This window comes from Mus caroli, unplaced genomic scaffold (assembly GCF_978045245.1).
Source record: "Mus caroli unplaced genomic scaffold, Mus_caroli_1 scaffold_12, whole genome shotgun sequence".
NCBI lineage: Eukaryota > Metazoa > Chordata > Mammalia > Rodentia > Muridae > Mus > Mus caroli.
In genome coordinates this window covers 93,515,948-93,540,442 of record NW_028227267.1, presented here as the reverse complement: position 1 = coordinate 93,540,442, position 24,495 = coordinate 93,515,948, and the positions used below count along the sequence as shown (strand labels likewise).

Sequence of the window (24,495 nt, the reverse complement as noted above, 5' to 3'; positions counted from 1 at the left end):
ATGAAGCAATTATATAATTATATTATAATTTCAAAAAATAAATGCATAATATAAAAATGGTATCAAACTAAAAACTTTATACACTATAATAAGTAGCACTTTATTTCAGTCCAATATACTATAACGGAGTTTTCTCTGAAAAAACCTGGAGCCACGTCATATTCTTAGAACCTAATGTCTCTTCTGGATAAACCCATTAATTTGCTCATAGTTCCTTCATGTTTTTATCTGTAACAACTGGCCCTGCATCTATTCGAGAATTTCATGTATAGTATTTATATTACTGTCTATTTACATGCAGGTAGAAGTTTGTCAGACAGCCGCTGCCTCTGTGTAGACACATTGATATTTGCTTTATATTTCACTAACTGGACAGACAGACACTTCTCATGAAGAGAAGACTGGGTGACTGAACCTGGCTGTATTGCACAGAAATTAGTTACAGTAATCTGTAAGCAGACCAGTACTTATGAGTTTCCATAAAAAAAAATAGAAACATTTCTTGTAAATAAATTTGTTTATTCCTTAAAATCACACAAAATAAATTTTGGACGTGTTCATCTATCACTACCTCATTCGACTACTGTGCAAGCCCTTCGCACAATGGCATTTCCAAATTCCTGTCTTCTTTCTGGTTGTTCCTATTAGCAATCCCTGAGTCTAATTGGTGCTGTGTTGTGCATGTGAGCAAGGGCCAATCCACCCTCAGAAGCCATTAAATGACAGTGGCTGCTCTGCTCAGTGGGAGGTCTCAGGGGTTGCATTCCCAACTCTCCTGGAATTCGGACTGCCTTGCTCTTGTACATGTCTTCTGGTCTTCTGTATTTAATCATGGATATCATGAATTGAAGTATGCAACAATCACACTATGTCCAGAAGTCAGCAGGCCAAAACACACTTATGTCGTTGCTATAAAATAAAACTCAAATTTTAATTGATGTTAAGCCAGATTTCAAGCATCCAGGATGCAAACAAAGCGATTTCTCCCTGGGAACCTAATGGGAATACAAAAAACAAACAAACAAAAAAACAAAATCAAACAACAACAACAACAACAAACAGAACAATGATTTCACTCCTAAAATTGGTTTGGTCCTATGTGTGAGAAAAGATATTTTACCTATTTACATTTCAAATGTTATCCCTTCCCAGTTCCCACTATGGAACCCCCCTATTCCATCCTCCCTTCCCCTGCCTCTGAGTGTGTTCACCCACATTAACCTACCCCCACCTCTTGGCCCTGGCATTCTCCTACACAGGGGCATCGAGCGTTCCCAGGAACAAGGGCCTATCCTCCCATTGATGTCCAACAAGACCAACCTCTGCCTCATATGCAGGTGGAGCCATGGGTCACACCATGTGTACTCTTTGGTTGGTGGTTTAGAGCCTGGGAGCTCTGGTTGGCTGATATTTTTGTTCTTCCTATGGGGTTACAAACCCCTTCAACTCCTTCATTCCTTTCTCTAACTCCCCCATTGGGGACCCCATGTTCAGTTCCATAGTTGGCTGTGAGCATCTTCCTCTGTATTTTTCAGGCTCTAGCAGAGCCTCTCAGGAGACAGCTTTATCAGGCTCCTGTCAGCAAGCACTTCTTGGTATCCACAATAATGTCTGGGTTTGGTGTCTGTATATAGGAGGGATCCCCAGGTGGGGCAGTCTCTAGATGGCCTTTCCTTCAGTCTCTGCTCCACACTTTGTCTCTGTATTTCCTCCTTTGAGTATTTTGTTTCCCTTCTAAGAAGCACTGAAGCATCCACACTTGGTCTTCATTCTTCTTGAGCTTCATGTGGTTTGTGAATTGTATATTGGGTATTCTGAGCTTTTGGGCTACCACTTATCAGTGAGTGCATACCATGTGTGTTCTTTTGTGATTGGAATACTTCAGTTTTCTATTTTCTATATTTTCTAGTTCCATCCATTTGCTTAAGAATTTCATAAGTTCATTGTTTTTAACAGATGAGTAGTACACCATCATATAAATGTACCACATTTTCTGCATCCATTCCTCTCTTGAGGGACATCTGGGTTCTTTCCAGCTTCTGGCTATTATAAATAAGGCTAATATAAATATAATGGAGTATGTGTCCTTGTTATATGTTGGAGCATCTTTGGATATATGCCCTCGAGTGGTATAGCTGGATTCTCAGGTAGTACTATGTCCAATTTTCTGAAGAATCACCAGACTGATTTCCAGAGTGGTTGTACCAGCTTGCAATCCCACCAACAATAGAGGCATGTACCTCTTTCTCCACATCCTTGTCAGCATCTGCTGTCACCTGAGTTTTTTATCTTAGTCATCCTGACTGGTGTGGGGTAGAATCTTAGGGTTGTTTTGATTTGCATTTTTCTGATGACTAAGGATGTTGGACGTTTCTTTAGGTGCTTGTCAGCTATTTTTTATTCTTCAGTTGAGACTTCTTTGTACTCCATTTTTAATAGGGTTATTTGTTCTCTGGAGTCTAACTTCTTGATTTCTAATGAGAAAGTTTGCCACATATATCTGTCCAGGATAACAATACCTGGACAAGCAGAACTGTTGTGTATATTTCCTTAAATATAGAAATAACTTTATTTCCCTAAATTTCATATAAACACTAGACATTGACTTAGAGATGGAAAATTGTCTACCTCCAAATTATTCCTTTGCAAACACTATTGGGTTTTAGTTAATAGTGGCCTGCCAAGAACCACAATCCCATTTATTCATGTCATTAAGAACATAATAAAGAGCAAACTGCTGCTCATTTTGCCCATTTTGATTTAATTACTGCTCGTTCTTTCACTTTTCTTTTGATTTGATTCTTTATGCTTGGACATTGTGTATGCTTTCTGACTCAAATACAAAAACAAAACAGAAACAGCAAAACTACATTTGGCTTATTATACCAGGTGCTATACTTAGGACCACTATCTATCTCTTGCACTTTTCCTCAATACAGTTTGTTCAAAAGTCTGAAAAGCCAGAGATTTACCCCATAATAGAATAACATACTGAGAATGTTCACAAGAAGATAAGATGCTAGACTAACCAAAGCATTAACTGGAATATTTTCAGTTCACACATCAAAGTGCATTTTTTGTTTCATGCTTCATAGCTCAAGGGTAATTAACAAAATCATTTTTAATTTTTACTTTTCTGCCCACTGATGTTTTCATTCTTTTCAACAAGACATATTTTTTCTAACTATCTTAAATGCATTAGCATAGACATATTTCCTTTCACACCTATTTTTAGTGACTCTGGCTCAGTGGAAAAAATCAATTAACATATACTTAAATACTCTAATTTAGGATCAAAAATTACAATAAGTAGGACTAACACTTTCTTGATTATATTTCTAAAGGAAAAATGAAATGAGGATATATATTGGCACTTTTAACTGAATCAATCAATACCATTCCAAATCATCCTGCTCCATTTTAAAGTGCCTTTGTTTAAGAAAATCTATAGTGATTAATTTATGAACTCCTAGAGCCATTTAATATCATTGTTTAACCTTTAAAATGTTTCATAAGTTTAAAAGCTTTGAGGAGTGCTATAATCTCAGAATTAGTAACTTCCATTCAAGTTGTAGAGTATGTTTAAATGGACTCCCATCTTGTGTCCTTCCTCTCAATGTGTTTCTTCATGGTTCTCTTTCTACATGTCTGTATTTCTGCTCTCACAAGAAAACTGTTACAAATATAAAATACAAGCCTGGATTTGTGAGAACTTTCCCTAGAGTTAGTGAAATATGTATTTTCTGCAGTAAGGAAATGCTTAATGATAACACACAGAGGAAGAATTTAGTTGTTGTCAACAACAACAAAACTTCCAATTTAATCTATCAGTAACTGCATAGTTACAGAATCTTAAAAATAGAGAATACATAGTTACATCAAGAAACACTGGATTGTTTCCACACACATGTGTAGTACCCAGGTGCACACAATGTGTTTAGGAAATTATATTTATTAAATGTACTTTGTTACTTGTACATAATATGAATGTATTGTTTTCTAGCAGCAAGTTTATTCATCCAATGGTAACAAATTAGTACATGACATAAATGATACAAATTTCTTCTGTATATGTTCATCTGTATATGCTCATGTATATATGTGCATGTGCACATAGAGCCCAGAGATCAACCTGAGATGTCTTCCCAGTTTTTCTCTGCAATGTGTGTTGAAACAGAACCTCTCCTTGAGCCTGAAGCTCAGCAGTGTTGCTTGACTGACTGGAGGGAAAGACCCATGCTCTCCAATATCTCAACTTCTGTCATGCTGGGGTTATGGGCACACAAGATTTTTACAGGGGTGCTTGGGTACAATGCACGTTTCCTGTATAAGGCATGGCTCCCTTTTGAAGTGGTTCTGAAGTCCAGTTATCAAGTTCTGGGGTAACTGTCAAGATACACGAACCACTACTTGCACCCTTAGGGATACCCTCAGTCACTATTGGAGGGATTGCAAACTTGTGCAGTCACTATGGAATTTGGGGTCGACAATTTTGCCAAAGCTACAAAATGCCACAGCTCTAGCACTCTTTGGCATATATCCTGAGTGACATAATCCAGACCAAGAAAGACAGACTTGCTGTAGACTCACTTATAAGTGCATATATATTACAAAGTAAAGGATAATCACAGAGTACAGATCCAGGGAGCTCAAACAGGGGATGCAGGGGATGCATGGATCCCTTTGGGAAAGGAAAATAGAATAGATATTGTGAAATAGAGAGTGAGTAGACTGTGGACAGTAGGGATCAGTAAAAGGATCTAGTGAACAGAAGATGGACAGAAATGCTATTGGAAGTGGCTGGCAAATTGGGGATAAGGTATAAAATTAGCATAATGGAAAATCCCAGTAATCTATTGGGGTGACCCTTTCTAAGACCTATAATGACAGGGGATACAGTGCCTGAACCACCCTTCTTCTATAACCAAGTAAGAGTTCTTTCTTTCTTTCTTTTTTCTTTATTAGATATTTTCTTTATTTACATTTCAAATGTTATCCCATTTCCTGGTTTCCCTTCCAAAAACCCTTATCCCTTCCCCTTTCCCACTGCTTACCAACTCACCCACTCCTGCTTCCCTGTCCTGGCATTCCCCTATACCGGGGCATCAAGCCTTCTCAGGACCAAGGGCCTCTCCCATTAATGTCCAACAAGGCCATCTTCTGCTACATATGCAGCAGGAGCCATGGGTGTCTCTGGTTGGTGGTTTAGTACTTAGGAGCTCTGGGGGTACTGGTTGGTTCATAATGTTGTTCCTTTTCTGTTATAGAATCAACACATACAATTCTCTCCCCCCTCTTTCTCCCTCCCTCCCCCACCCTCTGTCCCTTTCTTTCTTCCTTTCTGCCTGTCTCTCTCTTCTCTTTGTCTGTCTTTCTGTGTATATGAAATAGTGTATTTCCGTGTGTGTGTGTATGTGTGTGTGTGTGTGTCTGAGAGAGAGAGAGACAGAGACAGAGAGAGAGAGAGAGAGAGAGAGAGAGAGAGAGAGAGAGAGAGAGAGACTTGACTTCAGCTTACAACCTACCATTCTGAAAACATATTGTGTTGGAGAAAGGCAAACTTTCCTGGAGATTGTGAATAGATTTTGAGAAAATAGTGTACTACAGCTTGTGCAATTAAAAATGTTAAGGGTTAAGTGAAAAGACAGGAGTGGATGGAAATACACTCTACTATACAAAGAGGTTACTCATGAAGCTGGAACTGACACTCCATAACTGAAAAGGACAAAACCTAGGAAAGGATAGAAAATGTTATCAATTATTATATAAAATATTTACATAACTTACATTACTAAAATTATAAAGAAAATTAAGTATATTTAATATATGTACTCCTGTTAGAACAGTTGCCAATATCTCTAGTGCACTGTTAAAACATTTATAAAATTCAGGGGGAATGGTGCTTTAAATATCAAAATTATCTTGAGTTTTAAAATGTATTTCCCTTAGCTTCAGAGATATATAAATTTCCTCTGGCTTTGCTCATCGTGCATATTAAACACTAGCTGAGAATATTCCTTAGTTGATAGTTTGTTCTTCCTGAAATGTTGCCCCTAGAGAAATTCCTAATGACAACCAATCCTCAAAGCACTTTATTACAACTGCTTATCAATTAATTAATGAACAGAGGGATATCTTTAATGAAGCTTCTCACCTTTTTGGGAAGGCCAAATTAAAATCAGAAATCCCCTCTAGTGTGAAATAACAATTTTCCACTTTAAGCTAAATGATGTTATCAAAACCAAAGTACCAACTGATGTGTTCCCATTTAACTTTCCACACTCCCAGTGTCCATCACTTCCACAATGACAGCACCACATGCATATCATTGGTCTAAATATTCTTCATACCGCTCACTAGGCACAAAAGACAAACTGTAGCAACTTTGTTTTGTGTCAGCCACCGCTCAATATCAAACAAATTTAAACAATATTAACCAATATCAAACAAATATTAACAAACTCGTTATACACAAAAATGGAAATTTGGTTCAATTTCCAGAGTTATTGATAGGTTAGAACTTTGTCAAGATGAAATTACAAATACAAAATCATAGAGGAACATCTGTCCAAATGCTGAACAACCTTTCAAGTAAAGTATACCTTCTAGCTTGACATATCTTTGGTTTTATTATTGATACAGTCCATTTTCTATGCAAGATACCAATCGATAAATAGAGCAGAAATTTAATTCAGGATATTTTAGGATCCAAACACATTTGTTAGTATGTACAAGTAGTGTGAACAAAGTTAATGTTATATTTCCTGGTATCTTACTTTAATAGACAAATCCAAATTTGTCTTAACTGGTACTGTTTTGAAGATTCAATACGTGCAATTTGCTTTTAGTTACAAATTAAACTTATTTTAAAGAATTCTGCATCTTTAAATTAGGTACATTTTTTTGTGTGTTTTATTTTGCCTACAAAACATTCCTAAGAGATGCTCACGTGAGCCTTTTACAGCTCTGTTCCTATCATTAATTCATTGACTCTGGCTCAGGTCGTTATAAGGAAGAATTGGTTTGATTTGGTTTTCCCCAATGATTGCTATGACTAGATTAGTTTTGTTCATGGCTAAATTCACAGAGATGGTAAATGACCAGGCTGAAGCTGGGTATGGACATAAGAGTTTACATACATTGCTGTGTATATGTCTTACATACAATGCTGTGTATATATGTCTTAAAAAGAGGAATTTAAAGCTTCCTTTGACTTTTTCTTTACTCACTTGTCCTGTTACTACCAAAAATCCAACATTACGTGCTGATAATCACTATAGTGTGAGGTGCCTACAAAATGAGTAGTATAATCTTATTTTCATAGGGTCTGGATAAGTTTGACTGCTGAATATCTGTAGTATAGGTTTAATAACCTTCATTATATTAATTTTGAAAAAAGTATGCTTATGCCATAATCCCACTTTACTAGAGAGAAAAAATACTGTCATTACATCCATATTAACGAGTTTGTTTTGTAGTCCTGTGACTAAATTTCAATCCCCATCATGTACGTCCTTCCTCTAAATGTGTAATCTACTATTTATTTATTTATTTATTCATTTATTTGTTTGTTTGTTTGTTGGTTGGTTGGTTGGTACTAGTGAGGTATTGCAGGGCCATGAATGTTGTGCAGGAAAGATGATAACATGTTATAAAGTTAAAATAAGAAGTCAATCATGTCTTTTTACCGGTGGTTTTATTTATTTACATTTCAAATATTACCCTTCTTGGTTTCCCCTCCACAACCCTCCTAACCCATTCCCCCTCCCCTTTTCCTCTATGACGGTGCTCCCCCACTCACCCACCTCCTCCTGTCTCAGCACCCTAGCATTTTCTACTTTGAGGCTGCGAGCCTCCACAGGACCAAAGGCCTCTCCTCCCATTGATACAGATAGGGTAATCTTGTGCTACATATAAAGCTGGAAATGTGTTTTTGAAGAGCAGAAAAGTGGAAAAGATAAGTAAAACTATTCTTTGACATCTCCGTACACATGCATTCACAATGCCTTCTGAAGACGGACTTTCCTCCCTTTCCTACTTTCCCTCCCACCCTCTCAATGCACCCCCATCCCTACATGTCTCATTCTCTTGTAGTGGGATTTGCTTTGGGATGCCCAGTGAGTTTGTCCAGACAGCTCCCTTGTGGAGTTGGCTGGGTGTGCCTGTGGTTACTCACCTAATTGCATCCATTATTCCAATACAATTGAAATACATGAAAGCTACATCTTAATGCAGCTTTCTGTCAGAGATGATCTATGCCTCATACTGTGAGAATTTGGAATATTCAAATAATGGCAATATATACCCACATAAAATTCAGAGATAGATGGGACATATGGAGATAAAATAACAAAATCAGAAAATATAAATATTTTATACAAAAATTTTTCTTTGGAGTTAATTTACCCTCACCATCACCAGTTTTAATTCAGAGTCTCAGTCTCACTACAAAAAACAGGAGACCTTTAACTGATCCTCCTGCCTCAGCCTCTTAAATGCTGAAATTATAGGAATGACTTACCATGAGAGAAAATTATTATTATTTGTGAAATCACATACCTCCTTTTGAAAAGTTCTTTTTTTTTTTTGTCATAGGTTGCTTTGAGAATTTCATGGCAGTTATATACTTATGAATAAAATGTATATGTTGCTATTTCCCTTTCCCCTAAATCATAGGTTTGATTTTGTGGCATGCAGAGGACACACATTAAATACTGATGTTGGGTATGAAGACATTTATTTGAGCCTTTAAGTTAGTGGCATTTCAATATAACATTTAGATCCTATTCTTGATAATAACTGTAACATTTCCATTGGATTAATTGACTCTAAATTACAAAAATGTCTCCATTGAAATACATTGGGTTTAGTAGACTCATTCCTATTGGCATAAGCAGAATCTGTACATAGAAAGGGTAGTTAGAAGCCTTTGCAATCAGTCCATCTAAGCTGATTGCTTCATTGGAATATAGTCCTCAAATAGAGGACAAAGCATTTGATCTTAGCCAAAAGGCCACGAACAAAAGCTATTTTAATTTATTGCAATTAAAATGAATGGGATTCAATCTAACACATTTATGAGGATGTGATAACTATCGAGTCACATCCATTTCAGTGGGGTGTGTTAGTCATCCAATTCTATTCATTTCCATGGGGATCCATTATTTATTGAATCACATTTATTTAAATGGGGATTCATTAGCTAAAAAATCTAATTAGTTTCCATGTGCATGCATTAGCTATCATGTCATCCTTCCTTTCAAAGACAATTCTCTAGTTATCAAATCCCATGCATTTATGTTTGGTTTGTATTCTAGAGTTTGAAAAAGCTGTTATTCTTAATTAAATGGTCGCAATAAACCGTTATCGCTACTATACTATTGCATATTTAAGGATGTTTTCTAAATATTGAAGGACTTAGTCATCTCAATTTTCAATAGCTAAGTTAAATTATATCTAAAATATATGAAATATTTTTATTTAAAATATGTCCAGAATATGAGTGTGAATTTTAAAGTCTAAGCATAGTATTATGCTATGATTTTCCCAAAGGCTTGGTGATGGAATTTTAAATGATTAGAAATAAATTCAGTCTGCTGAGAGAGCCTTACATGAGGCTCTTGGACTTATGAGTTATAGACAGTTAACTGATATAATATTAGATTGTGTATGCCATTAGATGGATAACTGAAGAGATTCCATTGTCCCATTTTTGGACATTATTCCAAATTCTCAGTTATTAAAAAAAACATCCTAAGAAACCAGAATTTCATATACCATACCTCATAGCACACATCAAATAAATTATTAACTAAAGACTGGATGATTTGGAACTTGGTATACAAACCAGGCTGACCTTGAACTTGCCTCTGATTAAAGGTTTGTGCCACCATTCTCAAAAGTGATGTTTTAATGTAAATGAGATAAGAACTGGGTTTGTACAACTTTTTATGGCAGAATAAACATAATTTTGCTTATAGGCTGCTATGTATTGCAGGCTCATTTTTTACTTTGATTTGTACATAATCATTATCAGTGTATTTCTTTTTAAGCACTGTGCAATGCTTCTATTATATATTTATAGCTACATGTTTAAAAAAAGAAACAGAAATGGCAAAAGCATGAACATATTAACATGAAAGAGTCAATATGCCTATAATTATAATTTAATGCATTAATTTTTAATCTCCAAGGTCCTCAATAGATTCTGATAAACATTAATCTGAAATACAACAGGAAGAATGAAATTTATATTACATATGTTGGAAGAAGTGTACAACACAGCCCACATCATTTCCTGTTGTGATGCTGGTTTACATATTCATTTTAATGTCTATTAAAATATATAACGTTTATATAACTATAATCAAGTATTTAACATAAATTATTTTAACTAGCTTGTTAAAGAATAGAAAATAAAATTGAAATCAAACTTTAAGGAAGTTTACTTTTCTTTTAATAATGTATTGTGCAAAGTTAAGATTACTTATTTTAATAAAAATGTTAAGTCAGAGAAATTACTCATTTGTAATTCTAAATCCTATGCAATGGACACTGATAATTGACCATCAGTGTCCAAAGACCCTGAGTTTGCTTGCACTGTGAAGAACATCGAGAGCTGAGATATCCGCACCCTAAGAAATCCTGCAGCTAAAGTCACATGTGTCACTGTTGATGAACTTCAACACTACAGTAAAACAATGGTAGTCTTCGTCTAAAATGTATGAAGAAATAAGTTTCCTGGAGGATAGACAATTTATATGAGGATGTTTACTGGATAGAAGTTTAAAAAAAAAAAAGGTACATTTTGAGAAAGGACAATTTTGAAAGCAGCTGAACAGTTAATCTTTATAATTAGAGTTGAAACCAATTATCAAGTTCATCTATTATCATCTCACATATGATTTCCATGTGTAGGTTATATACAATGTGACTCCAAGAAAACTAACAAGATCCTTGTGACCTCAGATTCTTCAGTGCGCAGATTTGTTCTTGGAATGTGTTTTGTGCACATCCCAGGGGCAGCAGATAGGATGAAGTTTACTTTAGCTCTTTTTATACATAAGTTTCTATGGAAAAACATGTTTTGCCACATGAGGTTTTTCCTTGTGACTGAACACCTTCCTCATATTACCCTTCTTAATCCTAAGAGTATAAATTGTCTGGTGCTCTGAATAAAGTTGGCTATTGTATGAGAAAAAAAAATGAGAATCCTTATTTTATTGGAACATGTCTTAGTTAGGGTTTTACTGCTGTGAACAGGCACCATGACCAAGGCAAGTCTTATAAAAACAACATTTAATTGGGGCTGGCTTACAGGTTCAGAGGTTCAGTCCATTATTATCAAGGTAGGAGCATGACAGTATCCAGGCAGGCATGGCGCAGTCAGAACTGAGAGTTCTACATCTTCATCCAAAGGCTGCTAGTGGAAGACTAACTTCCAGGCAACTAGGGTGAGGATCTTAAGCCCACACCCACAGTGACACACCTACTCCAACCAGGTCACACCTATTCCAACAAGACCACACCTCCAAAATGGTGCCACTCCTTGGCCCAAGAATATACAAAACATCACAGAAGAATATAACATTTTATAGATGATAAGCAAAGCTACTGCAAGATAATTCATTATCAGGTATATACATTGAGTTGGTAAACAGAAATCCCAATATCATTGCCTTATGAAGTCATTTACTTTACATGTTATACCCAACTAAGGAAAAATAATTAAATAGTTCAGTTGAGTTTTCTTCATATGGTTCTATGAGTGTCAAACAAGATATTCTCTTATATGTAATATGTATTAACTTAAAAATTTAATATTCAGTTATTTGACCCATTGAACTTTAATTTATTTCAAAACTGGCTCTAAAGAGTCATTCTAGGTCCACTGATCTTAATATTCCTTATGAGCTTTATAAAAGCATTGATGTTTCATCTTGAGATAAACTTAAAATTTTCATGTTTTTAGACAAGTTCTTTTTATCCCCTGAGACAGTGTATCTCTTTGTAGCTTTGGCTGTCCTGGAATTAAATCTGTAGATCAGGTTGGCCTCAAACTTGCAGAAATATGTTTGCCTCTGCCTCCTGAGTACTGGTATTAAAAGTGTGAAACACTATACTTTACTTAGATCATCTACCTATATAAAAAAAATTAAATATCAGTGAGTTTGGTACCAGTTGATGTATAAGTCATACCCCACGTACATGCTTGTGAACCAAGGAAAAATATATGTATATATAATACACACACACACACACACATATATATATATATATATGTATATATATATATAATATCACATATATATGATTTCACGACTGTCCCTTTGAAATACAGCAATAACAATGCTAGAGCGCCAATACTCTAACCCTCTCTGAAGTTAAGGATATCCAGTACTCTAACCCTCTCTGAAGTTAAGAATATTCAGTAGATTGCAGAACAGATGGCAAAATCACATTAAACATCTTTTCTCACTGTGTATTCTAGTACTGTGCTGCTAGGTCTCCTCGGTCCCTCAAAAATTGCTACCTATCACTTAATATAGTTGAGTTTAGTTTCGCTCCTTTCTTTTGAAATTTAGATTCTTCAATCATAAAATACACCCCAAACACAGTTTCTACTTTCTTCTCTCCCAGTTCTCTCCCCTATCCCCTCTAGCTGGCAGATCTACTCCTTACCATTTCCCTTTAGAAAGAAACCAGACTCCAAGAGTCTACAGACACAATACAAGATCCAGTGAGACATGATGATTTTTGCCTAGTTTCTGTCCTTTTGCAAAGAAGGATTTCATTTATCTATTGTTTTATTGATTATTTTATTTATTTACATTTCAAGTGTTATCTCCCTTCCCAGTTTCCCCTCCACAAAACCCCTCATCCCCTGCTTCTCTGAGGTTGCTCCCCCACCCACCCACCCACTCCTGCCTTAGCACCGTAGCAGTCCCCTACACTGGGTCATCAAACCTCCACAGAACAAGGGAACTCCCCTTCCATTGATGCCAGATAAGGCAATCCTATGCTACATATACAGCTGGAGCAATGGGTCCCTTCTGTTGGTGATTTAGTCCCTGGGAACTTTGGGGAATCTGGTTGGTTGACATTGTTGTTTGTTCTATGGGGTTGCAAACCCCTTCAACTCTTTCAGTCCTTTTTTTTTTTTTTTCTTTTTCTCTATAAAAAATTCTTTAATGAATAAAAGACAGCCAGAGTAGGTTTTATGCTCATTGTCCATGTGTTTTCCCTTGTGCTCCACCCCTGCTATCAGAAGGTATTTTTTGATGCGGGCAGCCACCAGCACTGACAGAGAAAGACTGGGGAATTCTCTCAGCATTTCCTCGCTTCCTCCTGTTGCTCCTCTGTGTCATGCTGCAGTTTAAATTTGTAGAAGGCCCAGGCGTTCCCTAGATCTGAGTTGATCTGTGTGATGCAATGGAACCACTGCCTTGAGGCAGTGGACCCCAGCCCTCTGCAAGAGTGCTTCCAGAGACTCCCTCGTACCATTGTTCTTCTCAAAGTACGAAGCTCGTAACCACACACTTTCCTTGCTGGGGAAGACTTGCAGGGCATAGGCATATATGGCTCGCCCACACTCCAAGGCATTGTGGGGCCAACAAGTGTCAGTGTCTTCCATTCAGGTGTGTTTGGGATTTTCCTCATGCTTGGAAGCTGTGCTGATCTGTACGAATGTTCCCACGTGGTTTATTTAAGACCATGAGAACATTTTCATAAGGTTCTAGTACTGCCAAAGCAAGCCAGAGCTCTACACTGGTGGGACAGCACTCTACCGCTCGACTCAGCATGATTCTATCATCTTCAGGCTCTTCAAGTTCAACAGCTGCTTTCCACAATTGAAAATGCTCAAGTGCTTTCCCAAAAACACACTTCTTTTGCTCGAATGTCTGTTTCTAGTTCTGCTGCTCTGCTATAAATCCTAACAGACTGGGGGAGATGACAGACAGCTTGTGCCACCACAGCCTAGAGTGTGTCCCCAGACTGTAACCTAGCTGCTTCTAGCCAGACATCTTCACTCTTGGGGAACACCTCTGTCCCTTTCATAGTAAGGTTTTGAGCCACTTGTAACTTTCCAGTGACTTCTTCCAGGCCAGCTGACCCAATCCAAGCTGGTGGGTGATGAGGGTTTGATTTTAGGACAGATTTGAGAAGTAGTCGTACTTTCTTGATGCCATTTATGTCCCTGCCATGGGTTGGTATCATAGTATTTACATCTGTCAGTTAGCCTTTGGGGTCCACAACAGTCTGCCCACTCACTGAGTCAGACACCTGGCTAAGCTTCATGTCCATCAGGGTACTCCTTGCCTGGCCAATCTTCCTCAAGTCCAGCTCCCCTGTACCAGGTGTCATCAATCCTGGTGTCATTCCACCTGAGTATGGAGTGTTCAGGCTTCCTGGGTAGGGTGTGTTCAGACCTCCAAATTGAGTTTGTCGGGATCCACAGAGGTATGGTTCTCTCCAGTCTGTAAATGTTTGGCAAAGAAACTTATCAGGAGCAGGGGTCAGGTTCTCATAATATGAGTTCTGTTGACGTTTGTTTCTGGCATGGCCAACTTCTGGGATGCTCAGCCACTCTAATTCTGTGACTTCTGCCAACTTCTTCTTAAGGCCTGAAAATTGCTGCTGGATTTTGGGACGTTCCATTCGGTATTTCTCAATCTCGTCTTTCTCCCTTTGCTCTCTTCTCTCTTTTATTCTTTCATCCATCCTTTCATCCAGAGCTGCATAAATAGCGTCTGCTTCCTCATAATCTTTTTCATAGGGCCCACTTGAGAAGAGGCTCCCAGCATAGCCATTAATCTATTTGTAGTTGGTAACATTCAGATCAGCAGCAGCAGCAGCAGCAGCAGCAGCAGCAGCAGCAGCAGCAGCAGCAGCAGCAGCAGCCTGACTTTTCTTCATCTGGTTCCCCACAATTCTCCTCCCTAGTGGGGCATGGAGATCATCCACAGGAGCAGGCCCAATGTCTGTATGTCTGTTCATCGCGTGGTAAAGACAGTGGCACCTCGGAGCAGCTCGGGCAGGCAAAGAGTTCGAGGCCAACCTGGTCTATAGAGTAAGTTTCAGGAGCGCCAAGGATACACAGAGAAACCATGTCTCAAAAACAAACAAACAAACAAACAAACAAACAAACACAACAGCAACAATGTTAAGAGTCAAAACATGAATGGTGTAGCTAAACAAACTGGGAAGCTGTGTCTTCCAAAATCTCTGACTCTTACTAGGAAATGCTGAAAGCCGGAGAACTTTTCTCACCAGGGAAGAGCATACCAATTGGTTTTCCAATATATACAAGTAACATTATACAGACTGATCAGGTTACAGTTACACACACTCACACACACACATTTATATATATATAAATATTAAATAATAATATTAAATAATATTAAATATAAATATAAAATATATATTTATATATATTATATGTATTATATAGTTATATATGTATATTTGTATATATGTATATAGTATAAATAGTTATTATACATAGTTACACATATATAGATGTGTGTATATATATATGCATATGTATATGTATATATGCCTGCAATAACAATGAAAAAGGAGACCAGAAGCTTGAAAGAGATCAAGGAGGGATATATAAAAAGGTTAAAAGGGAGGAAGGAGAAGGGAGACATGTAATTATATCAAAATTACTTCTCCCTCTTCTAGCTTATAGAAGACATTATTGATAAAGTTTTCTAATGGGATTTACAAAACCCTGTTTCTTAAAAAAAAATGACATTGCTTTTATAGCATTCTTGGATCCAAAATTAAAGGTGTTGGGTAGAGTGTCAGCAGAGGATACGATCCAAGTCCTGCATAAACTGAGCATAGGAAGACTATAATCCCAGCACTCTCCAGGTGAAGGCAAAAGGATTAGAAGGGAATGGGCAGTAGACCTTGGGTGTGAACTTCACAGACAGTCCCACAACACCCAGGTGCTCTAACATCCTCAGGATCACAGGATCAGAGGTGAGGAAGACACAACATCTGCCCCAACACCGGAAGAGGGACCCAGGCACTCAGGAACTCTGCTTGACCAGTGGCACAGGTTCCTTCTGGTCTGGCCTGGTGCCCTGAGCAGACCTTGGGAGGAAACTCTGTAGCCAGTTCCACATCACCCAGAGGAAGATCTGCTTTCAGGCACTCTAACATGCCCAGGTCCCCTCAGTTCTTTCTCTAACTCCTTCATTGGAGTCCCTGTGCTCAGTCCGATGGTTGGCTGTGTGGCTCTTCATCTGTATTGCTCAGGCTCAGGCCTTCTTTTCTACTCAATACCATGGTCTTTGAAAATATTCTAATCATCATAATAATGTTTTAGGTAGGTTTCTTTACTTGGTATCTATCCTGGATGCTTCTTGAAGTCCAATGGGAATTATACTCTTGTCCCTGAAGGATATGCTGAAGAGAGAGCCTTAGAATACAATGATCAAATTTTTGACATTTTTTGACGCATCCAGCAGAATCCACATGATAGAATTTAAAACATGAAGGAGTTGCAGAAGGAGATAGAAACCATAGAAAAATGTTAGGCTTTCACTGACATTTAACCTCCCTGTGAGAAGCACAAATGCCTGACTTATATATCCCTTCCTTTTTCTGTTCACAACTGAGCAAGAACAGAAGACAACCTTAGGACTGAATACAGCCTAGTATTTGAGGCTTTGAGGCAAGCCAAAGTTTACAATCTAGATGCAAAAAGAAAAAAAATTGCTGTTACCATGAATCTACAATGGTAGTACACAACTAACCATATTTACATTCAGGAACAAGGCCTTGTTCTCTGGCACATATCAGGAGTTAGAAAATGACAGAAAAATAATATGAAAGTTATAAGAACTGAGTTAAAGCTGACTCAAACTGAGAGTGATCTTATTTTAAAGATTTTGATTTTCATATATTCAAGTATTTAAATATCTATGTACCACTGTCTGTGTTTGTTCTCATGTATGCCATAGCCACAAAGTCCAGAAGACGGTATAGAAGCCCTGGAAATGAAGATCCAAACTCTGGCCCTCCACAGGAACAGTTTATGTTCTTGAAAGCTGAGACATCCCTCTAACTTGTTAAACTTAAACACTTTCATACTACCTGGATTGTACACATCTTTATATACCTCCGGCAAGTGATCGCTCCAATTACTGTCAAACTAATTCTTGTTATTGTATCATATGTGTCTCAACAGCCAGTATCTTTTCTATTCTCTATGACATAAGAAACTGAAAGAGTTTTAGTGTGAAAGTCTGTCTACTTCAGTAGTCACTAATTACTTTTTATATTCTCCTGTTTTAGCTCTGTTTCTACACAACAAGCCAGTGGGAATTGCACCCTATTTTTATAGAGTAGCAGCAACCTGGTTCATTATTTGCAAATAAAGGCAACTTAATCTTCAACTAACTTTGTGCGTGGACATTGGAGGTTTGGTGTAGTGTTTGTGTATGTGTGTGTGTGTGTGTGTGTGTCTGTATGTCTGTGTGTCTCTCCGTGTGTGTCCATGTGTCCTGTGTGTGTTGGGGGGGGGTCTGTGAGAGTGTGATATAGGACAACTTCTGATCTTTTCCTCTATTGCTTCCCATATTATTTTTGAGGCAATGTTTCTCACTGAACATGAAGATCATCAATTTTAAAGACTGCTTGACAAGCAAGCTCCATTGATGTGCCTCTCTCTACAGGCCAGTTTTTATGTGAATTGTTAGAACCTAAATTCAGTTTCTTATGTTTGTGTGAGAAATGATTTATTACTAATTTAGCCATCTAATCTAATGATTTACTACTAATTTAGCTTAATTAAATCTCTTCCAGTTTTGTCTTTGTCATTATGCTTCCAAAAACTTGGGTCATGCCTTAAAAATAAATAAATAAATAAATAAATAAATAAATAAATAAATAAATAAATGACATTCTATAAAGCAAAGTGCATTGTGAGTCAAATAGCTGAGTTTTTAAAATCTATAGAAATATATTACTGAATTTATACTTATATTTCATGTTATTTAGTTCTGAATTTATACTTATATTTCATGTTATTTAAGCCCCAAGTATTAGTATTTTTATATTTTGGAAAAAAATTTAAATTTCTTTTTAAAAATGCCCAAGTGATTAAGTGTTATTATAGGAATGATCCTTCATATGCACAGTAAATGTCTAATCTTGTCTTTTCCCTAATGCTTCCTATTATCAAATCAAAATTTCTGTCTGGAGAAAGCCATTGACCTTATGGCCTGGAAAAACACATTGTCTCATAATCTGTGATATTGTATCAGAGCAGTCTAATTTGTATTTAATCTTTACAATTCATCTTAACCAAAATACACAAATTACAATGTGAGAATTTACCACAAGTTTAAGAAAATTGTATGTGAGTCCCATTCTATTTCACTTTCTATATTAGAGCTCCTTGTTTTTGAATGACCATTTATGTCCTATAAAGTGACAGCCTTCACACTGCTTTGGTGTTTCCTTGATCACTAGAATCAGCTCATTGAATGGAATTAGAATTCACATTTATCATCAGGAACAACCCCCAGGTGATGAGGTATACATTTTAGTAAATATCTATTTGCAGAAAAAAACAGCTAAAATGTTATATTTTATAATAAGAAATTAAGATGAATGCTAAGAAAGTAAGTAAATGACTAATTTTACAGTTCTGACTAAATGCTAACACCAGGCTTAAGACACTAACTTGTTGTCATCAGCAAGATGAATAAGCTCAACCTGTCCTATGAGGTCATGATAAGAGAAAACTCCTGACCTGTTGATGGACTTTGATGATGAACTCAGTACTAGATTTAATTGGCTTGTAATTATAAGAAGGATTCTAGACACGAGAATTACAATGAAACCATCTGTAAAATTTCCACCAGAGTACAGGTAGAACAGTGCTCAATTTAGAGATTCTACTTTTAGTAATCTACTATTTACTACTAAATTTGATACACCTATTACTTGGTTTGTGGTTAATGAAATAATTTATACACAATTACTTTGTGTAGAAAAAATGAATATATTTATATTATTATAATTCAACAGATTACATTTTATGATTTTATCATACAATTTTTTGTAAGCATACTTTCACCTGATATTATAGTGTTAATGCATGTAGCAAGGAATAAGAATGTAAAACTGGACCTTAATATCAGGATCAAAATAATTCCGGCTTCTCTTGGAAAGTATTTGATATTTTCAAAAGATCCACAGGCTATATCTAAACTCTCTAAGGCAGTTCCATATGAAACATAGTTTTATATGCTTCTAATTAGCAATTTTAATATCTCATCCCACAATGATGACTTTTTATGGGGAATATCGTCTTCTACTTTTGGCTCTTGAGAAAGTGCACCACATATCATACAGCTGATTTTTTGGCACTTTAATTTCAACTGCTGTGGCTTTTGAAAGGAACTCTGTGTAATTCACTCTTTCTGTTTTGCTAACTTTGTAACAGCTCTCTGAGATGGGCAGAAGTGAACTCTGTGTATGCTAGCTAAACCTCTACCCCGCTCCCAGCCATTTAGCTATATGATGACTTCATCATTTCTCTTAACGGAAAAAAAGAATTTAAACATTTGTGTAATCTTCTATTTACAGTCTGAAACATACACAATGTCTAGTCCAAGGACATTTGATTATATATACTATATGACCTAATTTCCACACACCTTACTATCCATTAAATGAGGTATATTGCTTTCTCATTTAATTCATATTAAAAATTTGAGGTTAAATTATTTAGACAGTGTTGCCTTAAAAGCAAGCTCTATAAGACTTATTCTCTATAGCATATTTTGTGATGTATATTGTGAAGTATATTTTGTGATGAAAATGAGCTTTTTACCAGCAGCAAACATATAGAGGATTATGCAATGAAGTTTAATTGCTGTCTCAAAATAATTTCATTAGTTATTCAATCCCAATCTATATTTGTTTCTAGAGTGTCAAGGGCTACTTGGAAGTTCCACTCATATTGTCATTTTAAAAAATAATGCTATCATCTAATTTAAAAGTGGTGACCTAGAAATAGCAATAAATGTTCTTAACAAAATATCTCTTTAAAGTTAATTTCTTATGTAGCTACATATCTACCTAGAATATTTCAATATCATCACTTTTTTTTCCAGAAGTTGCTTTGGGAAAACTTTTTTTAATACAAATGACATAATATTCCATCTTACTTTATCATTTAATTCAAGTGAATACTTGTTATATTACTAAAAGGAACGTTTTGCTTTTCAGCAGTGTTTTCTAAAAAAGCTTGGTACTTCCCCAAAGGTTTCCTTACCAGAGGTAATTTAAATATTTGGGCCATGTTAATGCCCAGATTTACAAGAAAAATACAAACTTAAAAAGCATACATGGATGGCCCAGGTGCAATAGAAAATCTATATTAAATATTACAACTTTTGAGATTTTCTGTACAGTTCCTCAAACCAGTTAGTTTTATTTGATTATGCAGAACAATGTTAAAACAAGACAACATCAATTTTGTTCTTTATGAGTGAATATCAATGTGTAGGGGGATGCTAGAGAGGTGAGGCAGAAGTGGGTGGGTGGAGGAAGCACCCTCTTACAGGCAAAGGAGAAGGGGGATGGGATGAAGTTGGTGAAGGAGAGACCAAGAGGAGGGACATTTGAAATGTTAATAAATAAAATAGCCAATAAAAAGAAACAAAAATTATAAACATGTATAATAGAGATGTGTACTGAGTTTTTAAAATCATTTTTGTACCATCTAAGTTTCATCCTAGGATGAAAGGAGAAGCAAAGGCTGGCTGAGGACAATCTCTCAATTTGTACTGCAGGTAGGTGAACATAGATGCATTGAGAAAGACAAAGTGTTATTATAGCTTGTGGAGTGATGTGACAGACAATAAGGTCCAAATTAGGAACTGTGGGAAATGGGAGTGGATGCCTTTTACTTTTGTTTTTCATTTATTTCTAACAGAACAGAACTTAGGCTTCAAAGACAGCAAAGGAAAGTCACTAAATAGTAAGGTATTATTATTATTATTATTATTATTATTATTATTATTATTATTATTGAATAGAAACACAAGATACATAACATAACTAGATAGTCAGCCCTGGAGGGTTTACAGGACTGAGGGATTTTAAGACACAGCCCTGATATGAGTCAACCCACATCTGTAGGCTGCCTTGGAAATTTACTTTGAACTTTGTGAACAATTACAATAATTTCCTTTTCATGAACTGCATCTGTGTTTGCTCTCTGTCTCTGTCCTTCTCTGTCTCTCTGTCTCATTCTGTTTCTGTGTGTGTGTCTGTCTGTCTCTGCCCCTCTCTCTGTCTCTGCCTCTGTGTGTGTATGTTTCTTTCTGTGTGTTTCTCTCTCTGTGTTTCTGTCTCTCTCTGTCTTGTCTCTCTCTCTGTCTCTGTCTCTGTCTCTGTCTCTGTCTCTGTCTCTGTCTCTCTCTCTCTCTCTGTCTCTCTGTCACATTGCCCCTGTGTCTTCTGCTTTCATCTCCCTTTTATGTCCTTACTTCTTTCTTCAGTTTCACTTTCAAATAACCGTACAAATGCATGCATGCATCGCTCGAAATATTTTCATTTAATGCTACAGCACTGCCAGCAAAACACATAATAATATTTCCCTATTTTACAGGTTGTATAACATAAGATAGTCTTCTTGTCATTTCTTTCTCATGTTGTAAAATTAAAATATATTTCTGTCACATGAGTGCCTTCTCAACATGAGTGTGATTTTGCCACAGCATTCATAATGAACTTTTAAATTAGAAAGGGAAAAATACGAACTAATATGATTCAACCTGTGATAAGGAATTTCATAGACAGAAAATTCAATACTGCCCAAAATGTTTTGTGCTCTGATAGTGAGTCTGAGGCATTGTTTAGATTTATTATATCCCCTCAGTTCAATCTCCTCTTGCAGCTCTTCCCGTCTCCCATGGGCCAGTGGCTCTTGATTCGCTTTGTCTTCAGTGTCTAAATCTGGAGATCTCCTTTCTTTACTTTGCTCTATTCTTTCTGTAGAAAAGGTTTCTGTGTGCAAGTGCTTTCCAGTCTTTTTAATTTTTTAAACAAATAAAAGAAAACGCCCTGCATGTATTAATCCATTTTTAATAACCATGACTAAAAGATGGGGCATTTTCTTGGTATTGTTTTGAATTGCTATTATCTTTTAAAGAGTTTTATTATTATGGTATCTATTGTGGCCTGCAGTTAAAATGACAAAGACGCTTGTGCTGGGCGAACTGAAGAACTCTTTAGTTCACTGAATAAAAACCTGAGATGGACAGAAGGTTTGCTAAAAGTATTTTTGATCATATTCTGTTGCCGCTATAGTTTCTTTTAAATAATTTTTCTTTACTTAGAAAACATGGGATTTACTATACATAAAACTTTTCATAGGCTGGGAGAAAGTTGTGTAAGACTTGGTACATTGCTGCCATCTATGGACAGAGAGTGAAAACTGATCTTGACTTTAAACGTGGTTGATGTTGCCCTTTGTGTACTTATTAGCTCTACGAACTCCTAAACAACAGTCGCCTTTTGTGTAGAATTTATTAAAATGAAGATAAGGAGGCTGAGAAGATGCCTCAGAGGATAAAGCCCTTGCTGCACAAGTGAAGGAACTAAGTTAGATCCTCAGAACTGAAGAGAGAGCAAAAGCATTAGTTCACACCTTACTGTTAAGTGCTGGTGACATGGGCAAAATCTGGACACCAGGAACTTGTGGAGGACAGTCAGTCTTTTCATATCAGTGAGCTCCTGGATCCTTTTAAGATTCTGCCATAAAATCTAAAATTAAAAAAAAAACAATTAAGGGAACAATAAATTCTAACTCTGACCTCCAAACATAATGAAATGAATGAGCATGCATAAAAATACACACACAGATACACACCTACAGACACAAACACACACATACACACACACACACACACACACACTGAACACAAGTGCCTGCATCATCGAACTGTACATCCACAGTTGGCAGATGCTTTGATTAACCAATCAAATTTCCACCTAGTGATCTGCCAAGATTGTGTAAAGAGAGGATACAAGTGTATTAGCAACCCCACTTAAGAAAGGAAAAAGTTGAGCCCAAAGGAGTACTGGTGTTTTGCCCCAGTCATTGAGCAGACCTGGGAACACTTGGAGGATGACTCCTGATTCCATTCTCTGAGATCACCTCACCAAGCTCATCAGGCCTGGCCTTTAATATAAGCCTGCATCAGACGTTTCTCTAATTGTCTATTACCTACAAGTGGTTACTGCATAAGAGCTCTGCTCTCTCATGCTCTCACCATACCTGACTGACTACCCTCAGTACAGGACTGTTTCAGGAATTAGAAGACTTCTGACATCAGGAAAACCAAAGTTTCTGAACTTTGGAAATTATTTATTTTATTTTTTGGTATTATTATTCACTCTTTGTATTTTCCTCTTCCAAATCTGACCAGATATTCCCAACTTACTCCCTTTCAAATTAATGGCTTTATTCCCATTAATCTTTGTTACATAAATACGCACACACATCGTGTGTGTGTGTGTGTGTGTGTGTGTGTGTGTGTGTGTGTGTGTTTAAATATAACCTGCACTTATTGGTCTAGCCTTGTATGCACTAAAATTATGTTCATAAATAAACAGAAAAGAACAGTTCAGAGAATGGTGAGGGCAGTAAAATTTTAACTTACTGGTATTCCTGGAAGGTGGAGTACCACTAATCCTTAGTGCTAAAGAAAGATGCTTTCGGGAAAATACAAGCTAGTAAAAATAGGAGATACAAATGAAATTTTAGTAAATGAATGTTATAATGAGGCAAATATGAGGGGATAATGAGAAACTGCTTACTGGATAAGATGTCACATTCTGTTTCTTGTGCTATAAAGGCACAGAACCAGTGAAGTTCAAATCTCACTTAAGTAAGTACCGAGATCTAGGGCAAGTCCTGTAGAGAGCTTTAGATTTTTATTGAGTTTGGTCTTCTCATTGTGTCCTGTATTTCTTGGATGTTTTGAGTTAGGATCTTTTTGCATTTTACATTTTCCTTGATTGTTGTGCCGATGTTCTCTATGGAATCTTCTGCACCTGAGATTCTCTCTTCCATCTCTTGTATTCTGTTGCTGATGCTGGTATCTATGGTTCCAGATTTCTTTCCTAGGGTTTCTATCTCCAGTGTTGCCTCATTTTGGGTTTTCTTTATTGTGTCTACTTCCCTTTTTAGGTCTAGTATGGTTTTGTTCATTTCCATCATCTGTTTGGATGTGTTTTCCTGTTTTTCTGTAAGGACTTCTACCTGTTTGATTATGTTATCCTGTTTTTCTTTAAGGATTTGTAACTCTTTAGCAGTGTTCTCCTGCAATTCTTTAAGGGATTTTTGTGCTTCCTCTTTATTGTCTTCTGCCTGTTTATCAGTGTTCTCCTGCATTTCTTTAAGTGTGTTATTAAAGTCCTTCTTGAAGTCCTCTATCATCATCAGGAGATATG

The 24,495-nt window shown here is 36.6% G+C and overlaps 1 long non-coding RNA gene and 1 pseudogene across 1 annotated transcript; both read right to left on the bottom strand.

Annotated features, from left to right (window-relative positions):
* Positions 1–558: 558 nt before the first annotated feature.
* Positions 559–24,002, bottom strand: LOC110309791 (uncharacterized). Its single transcript, XR_002379742.3, has 4 exons — positions 23,860–24,002; positions 23,703–23,772; positions 22,688–22,803; positions 559–995 (listed from the first exon to the last, which is right to left on the bottom strand). It is a non-coding gene; the product is annotated as an uncharacterized LOC110309791 (long non-coding RNA).
* Positions 13,376–21,570, bottom strand: LOC110308998 (pre-mRNA-processing factor 6 pseudogene; annotated as a pseudogene).
* Positions 24,003–24,495: the final 493 nt, after the last annotated feature.